Source organism: Aotus nancymaae, unplaced genomic scaffold (assembly GCF_030222135.1).
Source record: "Aotus nancymaae isolate 86718 unplaced genomic scaffold, 86718_ANA_hifiasm-v0.15.2.pri h1tg000010l, whole genome shotgun sequence".
Lineage (NCBI taxonomy): Eukaryota > Metazoa > Chordata > Mammalia > Primates > Aotidae > Aotus > Aotus nancymaae.
Window position 1 is genome coordinate 64,702,401 of NW_026988421.1, and position 23,565 is coordinate 64,725,965.

Sequence of the window (23,565 nt, forward strand, 5' to 3'; positions counted from 1 at the left end):
TCAGTTACAAGTGTGGCTCTTCAGGGCCAGCCTCTTGACAGAAGAGCTTGTCCGAAGGTCCTGGCCCCACCCCTCAGTCAGCTACCTACACAGTCTCTAAGGAAAGTCAGGAGGATGTGTAAAGGGCTCAGGAAAGCCCCAGTGGTAGGGATTAATAGTCACTTTACCAAGGGTCACGATATTGTCAGAAAATGCACCAAGTGTGCATGAAGTAGAAGTGCAGATTTGAGACCCCAGCTTCTGCTTTGGAACCTACCTGGCGCTCAGACTCATGAATTCTCTAATTCGGCAGAGCTCCCAGATGTAGCCATCTGAGTGCAGGGCCATGTTTGCTTCTATTTACAGCAGTATCTTTGTTTATACTCAGCAGTACTGGATCATAAGACGAGATCTACAGATGGTCCAAGGACGATTCTGGGGGCACTCAACTCTCCTGGTGGTGCTTTTCCTTTGAGTTACTTAAAAGTCAGAGGGTTTATCAAATAGAAAGCCTATTTGAGAATTCAGGCTTTTAAGATTGTTGATCGAAGTCTAGTGTTTTGGCATCATTTTTGATTTAGACGCTGCTTTTAGTTGTGCGAAGAAATACCATCTATAAAATCACTAGTCTAGGGTCAGTCGTGGTGGCTAACACCTGTAATCCCAGCACTTTTGGAGGCTGAGGCAGGCGGATCATCTAAAGTTAGGAGTTCAAGACCAACCTGGCCAACATGGCAAAACTCTGTCTCTACTAAAAATATAAAAATCAGCTGGCATGGTGGCACATGTCTGTAATCCAAGCTACTCCGGAGGCTGAGGCAGGAGAATCGCTTGAACCCAGGGGGTGGAGGTTGTAGTGAGCCAAGATCCCACCATTGCACTCTAACCTGGCCAACAAGAGTAAAACTCCATCTCAAAAAAAAAAAAAATAGTAAAATAAAATAATCACTAGCCTATAAAAATGATACCTTTATGGACCACATGAATCATTTAGCTCCTTTCTCAAATGCTTGTCTGAAAAGCCCTATGGAAAATAATGAATTAATTTCTTCATTTTTGATAAATGTGTTTGGCTAAAGACTCGGACTCCAGGAAGGGCAGTGGCTAAAAATTAGTAATAGTAACAACAGTGATGCCATCCAATATTTTAAAGCATTTATACTTTTTCATACCACTTTCATACATACACACACAAACACACACACACACAGCCACACACATACACACGCACATGTGCACAAATGTTCATGTCAGTTTCATGGAGCAGGGTAAATATTCCCAGCTGGGAGGTGAGAAAACTGACACAGAGGGTAAGTGACTGGATCAAAGCTGGACAGGCTACCAGTGGGAAAGCCGGCACTAGGGCCAGCTACATAATTCGTGGGGTTTCGCCAAAACAAAACTGCAAATGCAGAGCTCCTTTTCCAAAAGCAGGTGGAATATGCCATTAAAATGCTAACTCTAAAGCTTTTTCCTTTAAAAAAGCTTTATTATTTGTAAAATATAATAGGGGTAATAGGGATACATGAGTATCAGTATAAACAAATTTAAAAAATATTTTTGGTGTCATAATTTTATATAATATTATCTATTACTTTATAAATATGTGATATCTTGCTTGATCATAAGATTTGTCTGACTGGCTTTGCTAAAAATTCATTGATTAGGTCATCAAAGTTTATACTTTTAACAGCCTAATTTCCAATCAGTATAATTGAAAGTGATGTCAGTTGCTCTCGGCAAATGTAAGATGGCAGGAATGTTGATACTTTTTAATTTTGAGAAGGATCTTTTTGCTGATGCAACTGTGACTAGAGCTGTTATAGTAGTTCCCCTCATTTCTTGACACCTTATACATTTTTAAATTGTGGTAAAATAGACATATTTACCATTTTAACCATTTTTAAGTGTGCGATGCAGTGGCATTAAGTACATTCATACACTGTTGTGCAACCGTCACCAATATCCATCTCCAGAAATTTTTCATCATCCCAAACTGAGACTCTGTTCCCATTAAGTGGTAAGTCCCCATTTCCCCTTTCCCCAGCCCCTGGCAGCCACTATTCTACTTTCTCTTCTTATAAATTTGCCTATTCTAGGTACCCCACATAAATGGAATAATATAATATGAGTCCTTTTGTGTCTGGCTGATTTCACTTAGTATCATGTTTTAAGTTCACCCACGTGGCATGTATCAATACTTCACTGAGAATACTGCTGCTATGAATATTGATGTACAAATACCCATTCAAGTCCCTGCTTCCGATCCTTTTGGGTATTATATACCTAGAAGTGGAATTGATGGATGGTAATTCTATGTTTAACTTTCAAAGAACCATCATACTGCTTGTCCACAGTGGCTGTACAATTTTACATTCCTGCCAGCAATGTACAAGATTTCTAATTTCTCCACGTCTTTGCCAACACTTGTTTTCCTTTTCTTTTTGACAAGTCATCCTAATGAGTGGAAGGGAATATCTCATGCATCTCCCTCATAATTAGTGATGTTGAGCATCTTTTCATGTGCTTATTGGCTATTTACATATTTTCTTTGGAGAAACATCTATTTAAGACCATTGTCCATTTTTCAATTGGGTTTTTTTTGTTGTCGTTGAGTGTTAGAAGTTCTTTATATACTCTGGATATTAATCTCTTATCAGGGCTGGGCATGGTGGCTCATGCCTATAATCCCAGCACTTTGGGAGGCTGAGGTGGGTGGATCGCTTGAGCTCAGGAGTTCAAGACCAACCTGGGAAACATGGCAAAAGCCTATCTCTACAAAAAAATACAAAAATCAGCCAGGTGTAGTGGTGTGTGGCCATAGCCCCAGTGCCATTGCACTCCAGCCTAGACAAAAGAACAAGACTCTGTCTCAAAAAAAAAGTAATCTCTTATCAGATATATAATTTGCATATATTTTCTCCCATTCTTTTGGTTGCCTTTTCACTCTTTGGTAGTATCCTTTTCACAAAAGTTTTAAATTTTGATGAAGTCCGATTTATCTATTTTTTTTTTCTTTTGTTGACTGTGATTTTGTGTGTCATAGCCAAGAAAGCATTGGCAAATCCAAGGTCATGAAGATCCTGACCCTATGCTTTCTTTAAGAGTTTTACTGTTTTAGCTCTTATGTCTTTGATCCGTTTTTTAAAATGACATAACAGGATCAGGAGCAGTGGCTCATACCTGTAACCCCAGCACTTTGGGAGGCCAAAGAGGGCAGATTGCTCAAGTCTAAGAGTTCAAGACCAGCCTAGGAAACATAGGGACCTTGTCTCTACGAAAAATCAGCTGGGTATGGTGGCATGCGCCTATCATCTTAGCTACTCTGGAGGCTGAGGTGGAAGGATTGCTTTAGCCCAGGAGGTGAATGTTGTGGTGAGCTAAGATTGTGCCACTGTACTCCAGCCTGAGTGACAGAGCAAGACCCTGTCTCAAAATAATAATAATTATTATATCTATGTTGCTAGAATTAAGGTACAATTATGTTTCTTTGGAACCTCCACCTCCTGGGTTCAAGTGATTCTCCTGCCTCAGCCTCCTGAGTAGCTGGGATTGCAGGCTCCCACTACCACGCCCAGCTAATTTTAGTATTTTTAGTAGAGACAGGGTTTCACCATGTTGGCCAGGCTGGTCTCAAACCCCTGACCTCAAGTGATCTGCCCATCTCAGCCTGCCAAAGTGCCAAGATTATAGGTGTGAGCCAGCGCACCTGGCCTGGAATTATGGCTCTTCTGTGTTGGCAGGAATATGAAAGGTAATCTTGTCCGGCAGGTCTTCTAATACTTGAATCCCCTCTATGCTGATCAGCTTTCTTGGTAGCTTCAGAGTTAGCCACCACATTTTTAATATGTAAGGAGGAAACGATTATGTTTTAGTTTGAAAATTTAAATATGCTTTCTCTTTTTTTTTTTTTTTTTTTGAGACAGAGTCTTACTCAGTCACCTGGAGACAGTGGCATGATCATGGCTTACCTCCACCTCCTGGGCTCAAGCAATGCTTCTCTTAATACAAAGAGAAAGCTTTGTATTAAAAGCTTTGCTTGTAACACAAAGGATAAATGCTGATTGTTACACAGAGAAAAGCATCTTGTAAATAAGTAATGCTCAGTTTTTCTTTATCTGTTCCAACGATATTCTTCTGTTTCTCAAAACTGTAAAGAATGAAGCAAATGGATTTCTAGAGTAAAAGAATGTAACACTCTCCCTTCTCTACTGAGTTGTTTCTACCTAGACTCTAAGGTTTGACTTCTGCAGTTGTTGACATGGCATCGTTATGATGAGAGATGCCATCAGTTTTGAATGAGAAACAGAAGAATATTGCTGGAACAGTTAAAGAAAAATTGAGCATTACTTATTTACAAGATGCTTTTCTCTATGTAACAATCAGCATTCACTACCTAAATTAATACTGTATTTTAGAAATCAGTCTCTTTATACCATGGGTGTTCTAACTCAACAACTTGGTTAGAAGTTCAGTAAAGAGAACAGGGTACTTCTGCATGTCAGTCTCATGAATTCTAGCTACACTTTCCATCTGTTTTCATCAAACCCTTGGGTTCCAAATGTCTTTATTCTTTTACAAAGTTTTCCTCTTTTCCTTCCATAGTTTTTGGAATACCCTTACTTTATGTATAAGAAGGGATGAAAAGTAACGAGACCAACTTCATCAATAACGTATATGCTAATAAACTTTGAAGTTCAAAGTGAGTCAAAACTTGTCTTGGGGGCCCAGACAATTATCCCAGTGTTGTCGTTGCTAAAAACAGCTCGAAAATGTTTCAGAACGACTTTATGAGCCACATAGCCTGTTCCATGATCGCTGGAGCTAGATCTGTTGTTCTCAACCTTGTTTCACATTAGGATCACATAGGGAGCTTTAAAAATTTGATGTCCAGGTCTGCCACCTAGAAATTCTGGTTAATTTATATGGGATTTGATTCATTTTGAGTTAATTTTTGTATGTGGTATAAGGTAAGGTATAACATTCATGCTTTTTCCTGTGGATATCCAGTTTTCTTAGTACCATTTGTTGAAAAGTCTGTCCTTTCCATCACCGAACAGTCTTGGCATCCTTGTTAAAATCATTTAACCATATATGTATGGGCTCTTTATTCCATTCCATTGGTCTACATGTTTGTCCGTAAGCCCATATGCATACTGTTTTGATTAGTTCTGTATCAAGTTTTTAAAAAATGTTTTATTTTTAATTTTTGTGGGTACATAGTAGATGTATATAATTATGGAATACATGAGATAATTTGATACAAGCATGCAATGCATAGTAATCTCATCATGGAAAATGGGGTATCCATCCCCTCAAGCATTTATCCTTTGTATTCCAAGCAATCTAATCATACTCTTTAGTTAATTTTCTTTCTTTTCTTTCTTTTTTGAGGGAGTCTCACTCTGTCACTCAGGCTGGAGTGCAGTGGCACAATCTTGGCTCACTGCAACCTCTGTCTCCCGGGTTCAAGCTGCCTCAGCCTCCCAAGTAGCTGGGATTACAGGCGTGCACCACCATGCCTGGCTAATTTTTGTATTTTTAGTAGAGACGAGGTTTCACCATGTTGGTCAAGCTGGTCTGGATCTCCTGACCTCATGATCTGCCTGCCTCAGCCTCCCAAAGTGTTGGGATTACAGGCGTGAGCTACCGTGCCTGGCCTCTTTCAGTTAATTTTAAAATGTACAATTAAATTATGATTGACTAAAGTCACCCTATTGTGCTATCAAATACTTTGTCTTATTCTTTCTAGCTATTTTTTTTTGTACCCATGAACCATCCCCACTTATCCCCACACCTACTACCCTTTCCAGCTTCTGGTAACCATCCTTCTACTCTCTATCTACATGAATTCAATTGTTTTTATTTTTAGATCCCACAAATAAGTGAGAACATGTAAAGTTTGTCTTTCTATGGCTAGCTTATTTCACTTAGCATAATGATCTCCAATTGCATCCATGCTGCAAATGACACAGTCTTTCTTTTGTGTGGCTGAATAGTGCTTTGTTGGGTGTACATACCGCATTTTCTTATCCATTCCTCTGTTGATGGACACTCATTTGCTTCCAAATCTTGGCTATTATGAACAGTGCTGCAAAAAACAGAGTGCAGATATCTATTCAATATACTGATTTCCTTTCTTGTGGGTATATAACCAGCAGTGGGATGGACAGATCATGTGGTAGTTCTATTTTTAGTTCTTTGAGAAACCTCCGAACTGTTTTCCACAGTAGTTGTACTAATTTGCATTCCTACCAGCAGTGTACGAGGATTCCCTTTTCTCTGATATCCTAGCCAGCATGTGTTAGTGCCTGTCTTTGGATAAAAGCCGTTTTAGCTGGGGTGAGATGATATCTCTTTGTAGTTTTTATTTGCATTTCTCTGATGATCAATGATGCTGAACAACTTTTCATATACCTCTTTGCCATTCATATATCTTCTTTTGAGAAATGGCTATTCAGAATTTTTATCTATTTTTTAAATTAAATCATTCTTTTTTTTTTTTTTTTTTTCCTGTAGAGTTGTTTGGGCTCCTTACCTATTCCGGTTACTAATCCCTTGTCAGATGAGTAGTTTGCAAATATTTTCTCCAATTCTGTAGGTTGGTTCTTTGCTTTGTTGATTGTTTTCTTTGCCATGTAGAAAGTTAAGTTTTTGTTTTGTTTTTTTTTTTTAAACTTGATGTGATCTAATTTGTTCATTTTTGCTTTGGTTGCCTGTGCTTACAGGGTATCACTCCAGACCAATGAAGAGTTTTCCTGATATTTTCTTATAGTAGTTTCATAGTTTGAGGCCTTAGATTTAAGTCTTTAATCCATTTCAGTTTGATTTTTGTATGTGGTGAGAGACGGAAGTCAAGTTTCATTCTTCTGCATATGGATGTCCAGTTTACACAGCACCATTTACTGAAGAGACTTTCTTTTCCCCGGTGTATGTTTTTGGCACCTTTGTCAAAAATGATTTTACTGTAGGTACGTGGATCCATTTCTGGATTCTCTGTTCTGCTCCGTTGTTCGATGTGTCTGTTTTTATGCCAGTGCCATGCTGTTTGGTTAGTATAGCTCTGTAGTATAATTTGAAGTCAAGTAAAGTGATTCCTCCAGTTTTGTTCTTTTTGTTCAGGATAGCTTTGGCTATTCTGGGTCTTTTGTGGTGCCACATAAATTTTAGGAATGTTTTTTCTATTTCTGTGAAGAATGTCATTGGTATTTTGATAGGGATTGCATTTAATCTGTAGATTACTTCTTTGGGTAGTAATGGACATTTTAATTATATTGATTGTTCCAATCCACAAACATGTAATAGTTTTCCTTGTGTGTGTCCTCTTCAATATTTTTCATCACTGTTTAATAGTTTTCATTGTAGAGATCTTTGACTTCTTTGGTTAATTCCTAGGTATTTAATTTTATTTGGGCTATTGTAAATGGGATTGCTTTTTAAATTTCTTCTTGAGATTGTTCATTGTTGGCATACAAAAATACTACTGATTTTTGTATATTGAATTTGTATCCTCCAACTTTACTGAATTTGTCAGTTCTAATAGTGTTTTGGTGGAGTCTTTAGGTGTTCCCAAATATAAAATCATATCATCTGCAAACAAGGATAATTTGACTTCTTCCTTTCTAATTTGGAGGCCTTTTGTTTCTTTCTCTTGTCTTATTGCTCTGGCTGGGACTTCCAGTACTATGTTGAGTAACAGTAGTGAAAGGGGCTGTCCTTGTCATGCTCCAGATCTTAAAGGAAAGGCTTTCAGTTTTTCCCCATTCAGTATGAGACTAGCTGTGGGTCTGTCATATATGGCTATTATTGTGTTGAGGTATATTCCTTCTATCCCCAGGTTTTTTTTTTTTTTTTTTGAAGATTTTTATCACTAAGATATGTTGAATTTTATCAAATGCTTTTTCAGCATCAATTGAAATGACCATATGATTTTTGTCCTTCATTCTGTTGATATGATGTATTACATTGTTTGACTTACATATATTGACCCATCTTTGCATCTGTGCGATAAATCCCACTTCGTCATGATAAATGATCGTTTAAATGTATTGTTGCATATTAATACAAAAATCCTAAACAAAATACTTTTGTATCAATATTCATCAGAGATATTGGCTTGTAGTTTTCTTTTTTTTTAATGTCTTTGTCTGGTTTTGGTATCAGGGTAATACTGGCCTCATAGAATGAATTTGGAAGTATTCTTTCTGTAAGGTCTGTTCTCGCCGAGGATAAAACGAAGAAACTGAGGCCAGCACGAAAAAAATCCAATGCAAAGGAATTTATTCAGGCTCCCAGGTGAGATTCTGTGGTCCGACAGGAGGGGCCGGAGAAGTCGCACGGACTCCTCTCAGACGTGGGGTTTTATAGGGAGTGAAACAGCTCAATTGGTTGTGGGAGAGCAGGACTGCTATTGGGTAAGTTACAAGCCTTGACCTAGGACTTGGCTTGTTGTTGGTTGGAATTACTCGGCTGCTATTGGTTGTTAAGACTTAGCTGCTATTCGTTGTTAAGACTCGGCTGCTATTGGTCAATAGCGCTTGACTGCTATTGGTTAACAAGAGGCTATGGTTACAGCACCTTGTTTGCATACTGGACTCTTTAAGGGAGGGTCAGGCTGTGCGAGCATGGGAGAAGGGAACAAGCCTGAGCATATCTGAGCTTGCCCGAGCTCGTCCAGGCTTGTCCGAGCTTTTGAAAAAGTGGGGTGGGGGTGTGCGTCCGAGCTCCCGGTGAGGCAACCGGACTTACACTTTCTTCCTCTATTTTTCACATAGTTAATGTAGAATTGGTATTAATTCTTCTTTAAACGTTTGATAGAATTCAGCAGTGAAGCCATCAGGTCCCAGGCTTTTCTTTACTAGGAGACTTTATTATGGCTTTGATCTTATTACTAGTTATTGAGCTGCTCAGGTTCTGAATTTCTTCATTGTTCAATCTTGGTAGGTTATATGTGTCTAGGAATTTATCCACTTCTTCTAAATTTTTCAAATTGTTGGCATACAGTTGCTCATAGTAACCGTTAATGATCCTTTGAACATTGCAGAATCAGTTGTAATGTCTTTTTTAGCTCTGATTATTTATTTGGATCTTCTCTTTTTTTCTTAGTCTTTCTAAAAGTTTGTAAGTTTTATTATCTTTTCAAAAAACAAACTTTTGGTTTCATTGATTTTTTGTATTGCTTTCAAATTTACTTCTGCTTTGATCTTTATTATTTCCTTTTTTCTACTATTGGTTTGGTTTGCTCTGCTCTTGCTTTTTAGTTCTTTAAGAGTCTCCACTGTTGGGTGCATACATATTTACAATTGTTATATCCTCTTGCTGAAATGACCCCTTTATTATATAATGACTTTGTCTCTCCTTACAGTTTTTGTCTTGAAATCTATTTTGTTGGCTGGGTATGGTGGCTCATGCCTGTAATCCCAGCACTTTGGGAGGCTGAAACAGGCAGATCACTTCAGGTCAGGAGTTCAAGACCAGCCTGGCCAACATGGTGAAACCCTATCTCTACTAAAAATACAAAAATTAGCCAGGCATGTTGGTGTGTGCCTGTAATCCCAGGTTTACTTGGGAGGGTAAGACAGAAGAATTGCTTGAACCAGGGAGGTGGAGGTTGCAGTGAGCCAAGATTGCACCACTACACTCCAACCTGGGTGACAGAAGAAGACTCCATCTCAAAAAAAAAAAAAAAAAATCTATTTTGTCTGATATAAGTATAGCTACTCCTGCTCTTTCTTGGTTTCCATTGGCATGGAATATCTTTTTCCATCCCTTTATTTTCAGTCTATGTGTATCTTTACAGGTGAAATGTGTTTCTTGTTGGTAACAGATCATTGGGTCTTGCTCTTTTATCCATTCAGCCACTTTTGACTGGACAGTTTGGTTCATTTACATTCAGTGTTATTAATAAGTAAGGACTTACTCCAGCCATTTTGTTACTTGTTTTCTGGTTATTTTGTGGTCTTCCCTTTCTTCTTTCTTTCCTTCCTATCTTCCTGTTAGTAAAGGTGATTTTCTCTGATATGATTTCATGTCTTGCTTTTTAGTTTTTGGGTATCTGCTGTGTTTTTTGTTTTTGTTTTTTTTCTCGAGACAGAGCCTTGCTTTGTCACCCAGGCTGGAGTGCAATGGTGTGATTTTGGCTCACTGCAACCACTGCCTCCCAGGTGCAAGTGATTCTCCTGCCTCAGCCTCCCCAGTAGCTGGGACCTACAGGGGTGCACCACTATGCCTGGCTAATATTTGTATTTTTCGTAGAGACAGGGTTTTGCCATGTTGGCCAGGCTGGTCGCAAACTCCTGACCTCAGGTGATCTACCTGCCCTGGCCTCCCAAAGTGTTGGGATTACAGGTGAGAACCACCACACCTGGCTATGTTGTATGTTTTCCTTTTTTTTTTTTAAATGTTTTCCAATTTGAAGTTGCCATGAGGCTTGCAAATACTATCTTATAATCCTTTATTTAAACTGATGACAACTTAACAATGATTGCGTAAACAAACATGCAAAAAGAAAACTAATAAAAACTGTACACTTTAACGTCATTACTCCACTTTTAACATTTTGTTGTTTTTCTTTATGTCATCTTATACTATCTTAAAGTTGGTGTAGATATTATTTTTGATTGGTTCATTATTTAGTCTTTCTACTTAAGAGTAGTTTATACACCATAATTACAGTGTTGTAAACTTTTGTGTTTATATATATATATATATATATAAAAAACAGGATCTGTTTATATTTATTTATATATATTCATATGTAAACATATATATACACATATAAACATATAATTATCTATATATATACAGGGTCTCACTCTGTCACCCAGACTAGAGTGCAGTGACACAATCATGTCTTACTGTAGCTACAACCTCCCAGGCTCAAGCAATTCTCCAACCTCAGACTTCCAAGTAGCTGGGACTACAGGTGGGTGTTACCACTCTGGCTTATTTATTTATTTATTTTGTAAACATGAGGTTTCACCATGTTATTCTGGCTGGTCTTGAACTCCTGGGTTTAAGTGATTTGCCCTCCTGTGCCTCTCAAAGTGCTGGGATTACAGGCCTGAGCCACCATGCTCAGGTAAGATGATTTCTTGTTGCTAATTCATCTCCTTTTCTTTCAGATTAAAAAAAACTCCCTTTAGTGTTTCTTGTAGGATAGGTCTGGTGTTGATGAAAGCCTTCAGCTTTTGTTTGTCTGGGAAGGTCTTTATTTCTCCTTCTTGTTTGAAAGATATTTTCACCAGATATATTATTCTAGGGTAAAAGTTTTTTCCTTCAGTACTTTAAATATGCCATGCCACACTCTCCTGGCCTGTAAGGTTTCTACTGAAAATTCTGCTGCTGGATGTGTTGGAGCTCCATTGTATGTTTGTTTCTTTTCTCTTGCTGCTTTCAGGATTCTTCCTTTATCTTTGACCTTTGGGAGTTTGATTACTAAATGCGTTGAGGTAGTCATCTTTGGGTTAAATCTACTTGGTGTTCTATAAGTACAAGTTCTTGTACTTGGATATAGATATCTTTCTCTAGGTTTGGGAAGTTCTTCAATATTATCCCTTTGAATAAACTTACTACCCTATCTCTTTTTCTACCTTCTCTTTAAGGCCAGTAACTCTTAGATTTGCCCATTTGAGACTATTTTCTAGAACTCCTAGGTATGCTTCATTGTTTTTTATCCTTTTATCTTTTGTCTCCTCTGACTGTGGTTTTTTTTTTTCACTTTTTTTGTTTTTGAGAGAGTCTCATTCTGTGGCCCACGCTAGAGTGCAGTGGTACAATCTTGGCTCACTGCAACCTCTGCCTCCCAGGTTCAAGCAATTCTTGTGCCTCAGCCTCCTGAGTATCACTGTTATGCCTGACTAATTTTTGTATTTTTAATAGAGATGGGTTTTACCATGTTGGCCAGGCTGGTCTTAAACTCCTGGCCTCAAGTGATCTGCCTGCCTCAGTCTCCCAAAGTTGCTAGGATTATAGGCACGAACCACCACACCCAGCCTGACTATGTACTTTCAGGCCCACTAATTCTTTCTTCTGCTCGATCAATTCTGCTGTTAAGAGACTCTGATGTGGCCAGGCATGGTGGCTCACATGTGTAATCCCAGCACTTTGGGAGGCTGAGGCAGGAGCCCAGGAGTTTGAGAACAGTCTGGGCAACATAGTGAGATTTCTCTGGGCATAGCGGCATGAACCTGTCATCCAGCTACTCAGGAGACTGAGGTGGGAGGATTGATTGAGCCCAGGGGGTCAAGGCTGCAGTGAGCCAAGATCACACCACTGTACTCCAGCCTGGGCAACAGAGCAAGACTTTGTCTCAAAAAAAAAAAAAAAAAAAAAAGAACTCTGATGCATTCTTCAGTATTTATATTGCATTTTTTAACTCTAGAATTTCTGCTTGACTAATTTTAATAATTTCAGTCTCTTTGTTAAATTTATCTGATAGAATTCTGAGTTCCTTTTCTGTGTTATCTTAAATTTCTTTGAGTTTCCTCAACACAGCTATTTTGAATTCTCTGTCTGAAAGGCCACACATCTCTGTTTCTTCAGAATTGGTCCCTGGTGACTTAGTTTGGTGAGTTCATGTTTTCCTGGGTGGTCTTAATGCTTGCAGACATTCATGCGTGTCTAGGCATTGAAGAGTTAGGCATTTATTGTAGTCTTTGCAGCCTGAGCTTGTTTATACCCATCCTACTTAGGAAAGCTTTCCCAGTATTTGAAGTTGGACTGTAAACTCAGTGGCACTGTGGTTCTTGCAGACTTATAGAAGTACTGCCTTGGTGGTCTTGGATAAAATCCAAAAGAATTCTCTGATTACCAGACAGAGACACTTGTTCTTTTTCCTTACTTTCTCTTACTTAGTTCTCCCAAACAAAGCCTTTCTCACTGTGCTGAGCTGCCTGGAACTGGGACTGGAGGGACACAAGCATCCTTGTGGTCACCACCATTGGGACTGTGCTGATTTAGACCTGAGGCCAGCACAGCACTGGGTCTTGCCCAAAGCCTGCTGTAACCACTACCTGGCTACCACCTATGTTCACTCAAGGCCCTAGAGCTCTTCGATCAGCAGGTGGCAAAGCCAGCCAGGTTTGTGTCCCTCCCTTCAGAGTGGCAAGTTCCCCCAGGCTCCAGATGGGTCCAGAGATGCTGTCTGGGAGTGAGGGATTGGAGTCAAAAACCTTAGAAATCTGCCTGATGTCCTGTTCTGCTGCAGTTAAGCTGGTACTCGAGCCACAAGACAAAGTCCTTCCTGGTCTTCCCTCCCCTTTCCACAAGAAGAGGAGCCTCTCTCTGGGCATCACCACCAGTGGCCCAAGAGGTATTCTGCCATGCCACTGCCAATGTTCACCTAAAGCCTAAGAGCTCATCAGTCAGCTGTAGTGAATGCTGCCAGGCCTGGAACTCACCCCTCAGGGCAGTGGGCTTCCCTCTGGCCCAGGTCCAGAAATGCTTTCCAAGAGCCTAGGTTAGGACTTGAGGATCTCAGGAGCCTGCTTGGTGCTCTACCCCACTGTAGCCAAGCTGGTACTTAGGGTGCAAGACAAAGTTTTCTTTACTTTTCCCTCTGCTTTCCTCAAACAGAAGGAGTCTTTCACTGTAATGCCAAACCTGGGAATGTGCTGGGTCACACCTGAATCCAGCCCTTCTCAGAGCCCAAGGCCCACGGCATATTACCTGGGTATCGCTGTTGGTTATTCAGGGCCCAGAGGCTCCTTAGTCAGCAGGTGATGAATCCTGCCAGGATGGGATCCTCCCCTTCAAGGCAGCAGGTTCCCTTTTGGCCCAGGGTGTGTCTAGAAATGTCTGGGGGCTAGGGCTTGGAACAGGGGCCTCATGACTGACTGGTACCCTATCCTGCTGTGGCTGAGCTGGTATCCAAGATGCAATACAAAGCCCTCTTAACTCTTTGCTCTCCTCTCCTCAAGCAGAAGGAAGGAGACACTTTCATTGCTGTGAGGTGGGCTGCCTGAGGTGTGGGGAGGGGTGGCACAAGCACACCCTTAGCTGCCCCATCTGGTGTCTTCCTAGGTCACATGCCACCCTGGTCTGCTGGCTCTGAGTCCCACCCAGCACCAAGAGTTGCCTAGGAATTGCACTCCTTGTGTCCCAGACTGCCTTTCAAGTTTACCTAGAGCCCCAGAGCACTTTGGCCATGGTGACAAGAAACTCAAGTTGTTACTGCTGGCATGGGCACTTCCCCTCTGGCTAGGGCTGGTCCTAATGCTCTCTCTGTGCATGGGCACTGGCTGAGCCCAACACAGCTTTGCTCCTTCTGTGTCAGGGCAGCACTGAGTCCAATGTAAAGTCCTGCAGTTGGCCAGGCACAGTGGCTCATGCCTGTAATCCCAGAAATTTGGGAGGCTGAGGTGGGTAAATCACTTGACTCCAGGAGTTTGAGACAAGCCTGGGCAACATGGTAAAACGCCATCTGTACAAAAAAAAAACAGCTTAACCAGGTGTGGCAGCATGTGCCTGTAGTCCCAGCTACTTGGGACTGAGGTAGGAGGATTCCTTGAGCGCAGGAGGTTGAGGTTGCAGTGAGCCGGGATCACGCTACTGCACTCCAGCCTGAGTGACAGAGCAAGTCCGTTTCAGAAAAAAAAAAAAAGAGAGAGAGAGAGTTCCCCAGTTACTGTGCTCTCCCTCTTCAAAGGTGACAGATTTCTCCATGCCACATGGTTGTTGCAGCGGTGCAGGGTGTTGGGGAGGGGTGGCATTGGCAATTCGAGACTGTTTCTCCTACCCTCTTCAGTGCCTCTTTCAGTAGTATAAAGTTAAAACCAGGTACTGAAATTGCTCACCTGATTTTAGTTCTTGTGATGATGCTTTTTGTGTGCAGTTAGCTGTTAAAATGTGGTATTCCTGCACAGGGCACAAATGGTGTAGGCTCCTATTTCAACATCTTGCTCCGCACCTCTCCCCTATCCATATCAAGTTTTCTGTTTTTTTAAATTTTTTTGAGATAGTCTTGCTCTGTCGCCCAGGCTGGAGTGAAGTGGCATGATCTCAGCTCACTGCAACCTCTGCCTCCTGGGTTCAAGCGATTCTTCTGCCTCAACCTTCCAAGTTGCTGGGACTACAGGTGCACACCACCACGCCTAGCTAATGTTTATATTTTTAGTAGAGATGGGGTTTCACTATGTTGGCTAGGCTGGTCTTGAGCTCTTACCTCAATGCAAGTGATCCCCCAGGCTCGGCGTCCCAAAGCGCTGAGATTGCAAGCGTGAGCCACTGTGCCCAGCACTATATCAAGTTTTCAAATCAGGAAATATGAGTTCTCCAACTTTGTTCTTTTTTATAAACTGTTTAGCCTATTTGGGGATCCTTATGATTCCACACGAATTTTAGGATGGGTTTTTCTATTTCTGCAGAAAATCATTGGGATTTTCATAGGAATTGAATCAAATCTTATAGATGACTTTGGGTAATATTGTCAGCTCAACAATCTTAAGCCTTCCAATACATGAACACAGGCTGTCATTTCATTTATTTACATCTCCTTTGATTTACTTCAGCAATGCTTTATATTTTTCAGTATATAAAACTTGCACTTCCTCGAATAAATTTCTTCCTAAGTATTTTAGTGGAGACGGGGTTTCACCATATTGTCCAGGCTAGTCTTGAACTCCTAACCTCAAGCAATCTGCCCACCTCAGCCTCCCAAAGTGCTGGAATTATAGGTATCAGCCACTGCGCCTGGCCTTAATTGATTTTCTTAAAATAATACATTGAGCCATCCTTGTATTTCAGGAATAAATCTCAGTTAAGATGTATAATCCCTTTAAAATTTATTATTGATTTTTATTTACTAGTATTTTTTTAATGAAGTCTTGGCTGGGCACAGTGGCTCATGCCTGTAATCCCAGCACTTTGGGAAGCCAAGGCAAGAACATCACCTGAGACCAGCAGTTTGACACCAGCCTGGGCAACAGGCAACATAGCAAAACTCCACCTCTATAAAAAAGTTTTAAAATAGCTGGATGCGGTGGATGCAGCTATAGACCCAGCTACTAGGGAGGCTGAGGCAGGAGGACCACTTGAGTCCAGGAGGTTGAGGCTGCAGTAAGCTATGACCATGCCACTGCATTCCAGCCTGAGTGACAGTAAGACCCTGTCTCAAAAAAATTTTTTTAACCCAAAAACTAAAAATACAGAAACAAAACAAAAATCCCCCAAAACAGAATCTCACTGTGTTGCCCAGGCTGGAGTGCAGTGGCTATTCACAGGCATGATTGTGTACGTTACAGCTTCCAAATTCTAGGCTCTAGTGATCCTCTTGCTTCACCCTGCTGAGTAGCTGGGATACAGATGTGTGCCACTGAGCCTGGCAATTTGCTAGTATTTTTTGTTGATTTGTTTATGGACATATGGTCTCACTCTTTTGCCCAAGCATCATCACAAGAACCAAAATCAGGTGAGCAATTTCAGTACCTGGTTTTAACTTTATACTACTGAAAGAGGCACTGAAGAGGGTAGGAGAAACAGTCTGGAATTGCCAATGCCACCCCTCCCCATTTATTATACTTAACAGGAAGTATTAACTTTCTGTTTCTGGCTTATTTCACTTAGCATAAGGTCCTACAGTTCCATCCATGTTGCCACAAATGACAGGATTTTATTCTTTTTTTTTTTTTTGGCACTAAAGCTAATGCAAATTTTATTCTTTTTAATGGCTGAATAGCAGTCCACTGTATATATATATATATATATATATATATATATATATATATATACACACACCACATTTTCTTTACCTATTCATCTGTAGTTGGATACCTAGGTTGATTCTGTCTCTTGGCTATTGTGATAGTGCTGCAATAAACGTGGGAGTGAAGGCGTTTCTTTGATAAACTGACTTCCTTTCCTGTGGATAAATGCTCAGCAGTAAGATTGCTGGATCATATGGTAGTTCTATTTGTAGTTTTTTGAGGAATCTCTATGCTATTCTCCAAAGCTAGTTTACATTCCCACCAACAATGTATATGAGTTCCGTTTTCTCTACATCCTTGACAGTATTTATTTCTAAGTCTTTTTGATAATAGCCATTCTAACTGGGTAAGATGATACCACATTGTGGTTTTGATTTGCATTTCTCTGATGATTAGTGATGCTGAGTATTTTTTAATATATTTGTGGCCATTTTTATGTCTTCTTTGGGAAAGGGTCTATTCAGATCATTTGCTCATTATTTAATCAGGCTGGGGTTTTTTTTTTTTTTCTGTTGAGCTGTTTGAGTGCTTTATATATTCTGGATATTAACCTCATATCAGATGAGTAGTTTGAAGACATTTTATCCCATTCTATAGGTTGTCTTTTGACTCTGTTGATTGTTTTGTTTTGTGGTTTTCTGTGTAGAAGCCTTGTAGTTTGATATAACCCAGTTTGTTTATTTTGCTTTTGTTGCCTGTGCATTTGAGGTTTTATTAATAAGATCTTTTCCTAGATGAATGTCCTGAAGTGTTTCCCCTGTTTTCTTCTAGCAGTTTGATGGTTTTGGGTGTTACATTTATGTCTTTGATCCATTTTTATTATTAAATAGATTTTTCTATAGGGTGATAGATAGGTGGGATTCTATTTTCATTCTTCTGCATAGGGATATCCAGTTTTCCCAGCACCATTTATTAAATAGACTGTCCTTCCCCCAGTGAGTATTCTTGGTGCCTTTATCAAAAATCAGTTAGCTGTAATATGGATTACTTTTTGGGATTTCCTGTTCTGTTCTGTTGATCTATGTGTCTGTTTGGGTACCATGCTGTTTGGGTTACTACAGCTTTGTAGTATATTTTGATATCAGGTAGTTTGATGTCTCCAGTTTTCTTCTTTTTGCTCAGGATCACATTGAATATTTGGGATCTGCTGGAGTTCCAAACATTTTTTAGGATTATTTTTTCTATTTCTGTGAAGGATGCCATTGGTATTTTGATAGGGATTGAATTCAATCTGTAGATTGCTTTAAATGGTATTGTCATTTTAACAATATTCTTCAATCCATAAGCATGAGATGTCTTTTCATTTGTATCCTCTTCAATTTCTCTCATCAGTGTTTTACAGTTTTCCTTGTAGAAAGAGGTCTTTCATTTCCTTGGTTAAATTTATTCCTAGGTGTTTATTTTTTGTAGCTATTACAAATGGGATTGCCTTCTTGATGTCTATTTCAGCTAGTTTGTTGCTGGTGTGTAGAAACACTACTGATTTTTGTATATTGATTTTTGTACCTGTAAATTTACTGAATTTGTTCCCAGTTCCAAGGGTTTTTTAGTAGTCTGTAGGTTTTTCTGTATATAAGCTCATGTCTCCTGCAAACAGAGTATTTGACTTCCTCCTTTCAAATTTGGATATCCTTTATTTCCTTCTCTTGCCTAATTGTTCTAGCTAGGACTTCTAGAACTATGTTGAATAAGAGTGGTGAGAGTGGGCCGGGCATAGCAGCTCACACCTGTAATTCCAGCACTTTGGGAGGCTGATTTGGGTGGATCACTTGAGCCCAGGAGTTTAAGACCAGCTTGGACAACATGGTGAGACTGTATTTCTACAAAAAAAATACTAAAAAAATAAAATTGCTGGGTGTGGTGGCATGTGCCTGTAGTCCCAGCTACTAAGAGCCTGAGGTGGGAGGATCCCTTGAGCCCAAAAGGTCAAGGCTGCAGTGAACTATAATCAAGCCACTACATTCTAGCCTGGGTGACAGAATAAGACCCTGTCTCAAAGCAAGAAAAAAAAAAACAGGTGGTGAGAGTGGACATCCTTGTCTTGCTCAAGTTCTTAGAGGAAAAGCTTTTAGCTTTTCTCCATTCAGTAAGATGTTAGCTATGGGTTTGTCACATATGGCCTTTATTATGTTGAGATAATATCCCTGTATACCTAATTTCTTAAGAGTTTTTATTGTGGGTCAGGCATGGTAGCTCACGGCTATAATCCTAGCACTTTGGGAAGATGAGGCAGGTGGATCCCTTGAGTCCAGGAGTTTGAGACCAGCCTGAGAAACATGGCAAAACCCTGTTTGTACAAAAAAAAATAGCCAAGTTTAGTGGCATGTGCCCATAGTCCCAGCTACTTAGGGGGCTGAGGCAGGAGGATCGCTTGGACCTGGGAGGTCAAGGCTGCAGTAAGCCAAGATCATGCCACTGCACTCCAGCCTGGGTGACAAAGTGAGACCCTGTTTTTATTGTGAAAGGATGCTTAATTTTATCAAATCTTTTTCTGCCTCTATTAAGATGATTATACAGCTTTTGTCTTTCATTCTATTGATGTGATATATGATGTTTATTAATTTGTGTATGTTGAACCATCCTTGCATTCCTAGGATAAATCCCACTTGATCATGGTGTGTTATTTTGATGTATTGCTGAATTTGTTTGCTAGTATTTTGTGGAGGATTTTTGCATCTATGTTCATAAGGAATATTGGCCTGTAGTTTTCTTTTTTGTCATGTCCTTTTCTGTTTTCTTTTTTCTTTTTTTAATTAGGGTCATGCTGACCTCATAGAGTCAGGAAGAATTATCTCTGTTTCAATTTTTAAAAGTAGTTTGAGAAAATTGGTTTTAATACTTTAAACCTTCAGTAGAATTTAGCAGTGAGGCAATCTGTTTCTGTGTTTTCCTTTGTTAGGAGACTTTTTATTATTGATTCAGTCTCATTACTTGTTATTGGTATTGGTTTGTACAGATTTATTATTTCTTCTTGGTTCAATCTTGATAGTTATATGTGTTCAGGAATGTATCCATTTTCTCTAGGTTTTAAAATTTATTAGATTAGTTGTTCATATTAGTCTCTAATGATCCTTTATATTTCTATGGTATCTGTTGTGACAACTACTTTTTTTTGTTTGTTTGTTTTTTGTTTTTGTTGTTTGTTTTTTTGAGATGGAGTCTTGCTCTGTTTCCCAGGCTGGAGTGCAGTGGCATGATCTCAGCCCACTGTAACCTCTGCCTCCCGTGTTTAAGCAATTCCCCTGCCTCAGCCTCCTAAGTAGCTGGGATTATAGGTGCATGCCACCATGCCTGGCTGAGTTTTGTATGTTTAGTAGAGACAGGGTTTCGCCATGTTGGCCAAGCTGGTCTCAAACATCTGACCTCAAGTGATCCACCTGCCTCGGCCTCCCAAAGTGCTGGGATTACAGGCATGAGCCACTATGCTCGGCCTGTTTCTAATTTTATTTATTTGGTTCTTCTCTCTCTTTCTCTCTCTTTTTTTTTTTTTTTTTTTTGTTAGTCTAGCTAATGGTTTGTTGATTTCATTTTTTAAAAAAACACTTTTGTTTAACTGATCTTTTGTATTTTTAGTCTCAATTTTATTTCTGCTCTGATCTTTTTTTCTTCTATTAATATTGGGCTTGGTTTGTCCTTTCTTTTCTAGTTCCTTGAGGTACATTGTTAGGTTGTTTATTGGAAACATTTTTACTTTTTTGATGTAGGCATTTATCTCTATAAACTTGTCTCTTAATCCTGCTTTTGTTGTGTCCTACAGATTTTGGTATGTTTCTATTTTCATTTGTTTCAAGATATTTTAAATTTTTATTCTTAATTTCTTCCTTTACCCATTGGTCATTCAGGAGCATGTTGTTTAATTTTTGTGAATTTATATAGTTTCAAGTGTTCCTCTTGTTATTGATGTCTGGTTTTATTTGTTTCTTTTTTTTTTTTTTTTTGCCTAGATTTCAGAAGATGTATGGAAATGCCTGTTGTTTCAAGGAACGTTAAATTTTCATTCTTCATTTCTTCCTTTAACCATCAGTCATTCAGGAGCATGTTGTTTAATTTTCGTGTATTTATATAGTTTCAAGTGTTCCTCTTATTGATGTCTAGTTTTATTCCATTGTGGTCAGATAAGATACTTGATATATTTTGAGTTTTTAAAAAAGTTTTAAGAACTATTTTGTGTCCTAACATATGGTAAATCCTGGATAACCCAATCCATGTCCTGATGAAAAGAACGTATATTCTGCCACTGTTGGGTGAAATGTTCTATAAATGTATGTTAGGTCTATTTGGTTTATGGTACAGTTTAAATCTGATGTTTCTTTGTTGATTTTCTGTCTAGCTGATTCATTTAATGCTGAACATGGGGTGTTGAAGTCCCCAAGTATTATTGTTTTGGAGTCTATCTCTTCCTTTAGATGTCATATTTGCTTCTGAATGCTTTGGTGTTGGGTGCATATTTATTTACAATTGTTATATTCTCTTGCTATATTGATCCCTTTAGTACTATATAATGTCCTTCTTTCTCTCTTTCTTTTAACATATTTTGACTTGTAGTTGTTTTGTCTGATATAAGTATAGCTACGCCTGCTTGATTTTGGTTTCTGATTGCATGGAATATCTTTTTCCTTCCTTCCCATTCAATCTATGTGTGTCTTTAAAGGTGAGATGAATTTCTTCTAGGCAACATAGAGTTAAGTCTTTAAGTCTTGTTTTTTTAATTTATTCAGCCAGTCTATATCTTTTAAATGGGGGAATTTAATCAATTTATATTCAAGGTTACTATTGATAGGTGAGGACTTATTCTCATCATTTTATTGATTGTTTTCTGTTTTTTTGTTTTGTTTTGGGTTTTTTTAAGTTGGAGTCTAGCTCTGTCCCCCAGGCTGGAGTGCACTGGCATAATCTTGGCTCACTGCAACCTCCCAGGTTCAAGCAATTCTCCTGCCTCAGCCTCCCAAGTAGCTGGGATTACAGGCACCCACCACCACATCCAGCTAATTTTTGTATTTTTAGTAGACACAGGGTGTCACTGTGTTGGCCAGGCTGGTCTCGAATTCCTGACCTCATGATCCAGCCACCTCAGCTTCCCAAAGTGCTGAAATTACAAGTGTGAGCCACAGTGCCTGGCCTCTGTTGTTTTGTATATCCTTTGTTCCTTACTTCCTCTGTTGTTGTTTTAGTGATTGAGTGGTTTTCTATAGTGATAAGGTTTGATTCCTTTTCCTTTCTCCTCTGTGTATCAGTACTACCAGTGAGTCTTATATTTTTCATGTTTTCATTATGGTGATTATATTTTTACTTCCAGATGTAGGACTATCTTGAGCACTTCTTGTAAGGCTGGTCTAGTGATGAATTCACTTTGTTTTTGCTTGTCTGTGAAAGATCGTATTTCTCCTTCATTTCTGAAGGATAGCTTTGCTGGGTATAAGTATTCTTGGCTAACAGGTTTTGTTGTTCTGTTTTTGTTTTTGTTTTTCCTTTCAATTGAATAGATCATCCCATTCTCTCCTTGACTATAGACTTCTGTTGAGAAATCCACTTTTAGTCTAATGGGTACTCTTTTATATATAATTTGCTGCTTTTTTCTTGTTGCTTTTAGAATTCTTTCTTTGGCTTCAATTTTTGATATTTGACTAGAATGTGCCTCAGGGATTATCTGTTTGGGGTGAAATATATTTATTCTTTGAGATGCCTAAACCTAGATTTCCATCTCTCTCCCAAGACTTAGAAAGTTTTCTGCTATCATTTCATCAAATATGTTATCCTCACCTTTCCCCTTCTCTTCTAGAATGCCCAGACTACAAATATTTATTTACTTAATAGTGGCCCACAAATCCTGTAAGCTTTCATTTTTTTTTCTTTTCTTGTCTCTATTTTGTGTTATTTCAAAAGACTTGTCTTCAACTTCAGAAATTCTTCTGCTTGGTCTAGTCTATCGTTGAAGCTCTCAATTGTATTTTTATGTCATTTATTAAATTATCTAGGATATCTGCTTCATTCTTTTTTTATTAACTGTTCATCTCTTTGGTGAATTTGCCCTTCAAATCATGAATTGTTTTCCTGATTTCATTGAATTGTCTATCTGTATTATCTTGTAGTTTACTGAGTTTCCTTAATATTATTATTTTAAATTCTTTTTCTGGCATTTCATATATTTTCCTATGATTGGAGTCTATTGCTGGAGAATTATTGTTTTCCTTTGAAAGTGTCATGTTTCTTTGCTTTTTCATGATTGATATATCCCTACATTGATTTATACACCTCTGGTACAGAAGCTGCCTCTTCCATTTTTATGGAGTGAGTGTTGTAGGGAAAGATTTATTTGTATGAATGAGTCCTGGGGTGTTGATTTGGTGGGTACATTGGTTTCTAGGTGGATGTGGTAGTGTAGTCTCCATGTAGTTGCTTCAGCTGTAATCCATACTAATGATGCTTGCATGTTTTTTTTTCCAGACAGAGTCTCGCTCTGTCACCCAGGCTGGAGTGCAGTGGTGCAATCTCAGCTCACTGCAACCTCCATCTCCCAGGTTCAAGAGATTCTCCTGCCTCAGCCTCCTAAGTAGCTGGGATTACAGGCATGAACTACCATGTCCAGCTAATTATCGTATTTTTAGTAGAGATGGGGTTTCACCATATTGGTCAGGCTGGTCTTGAACACCTGACCTCGTGTTCCACCCACCTCAGCCTCCCAAAGTGCTGGGATTACAGGCTTGAGCCACCATGCCCAGCCGCTTGCATGTTTCTTAGTGGCCTAGGCTGAGAGAATTTGTGGTGATTGTGGTGCTGCTTTGCCAGGTGTGCACTTGCCAGGCTGTTTCACAGGTTGGCGGCATGTGCATGCACACAGTGGATCAACCAACCTGGAGTCTGACTCATTGGGTTGGGGCTATGG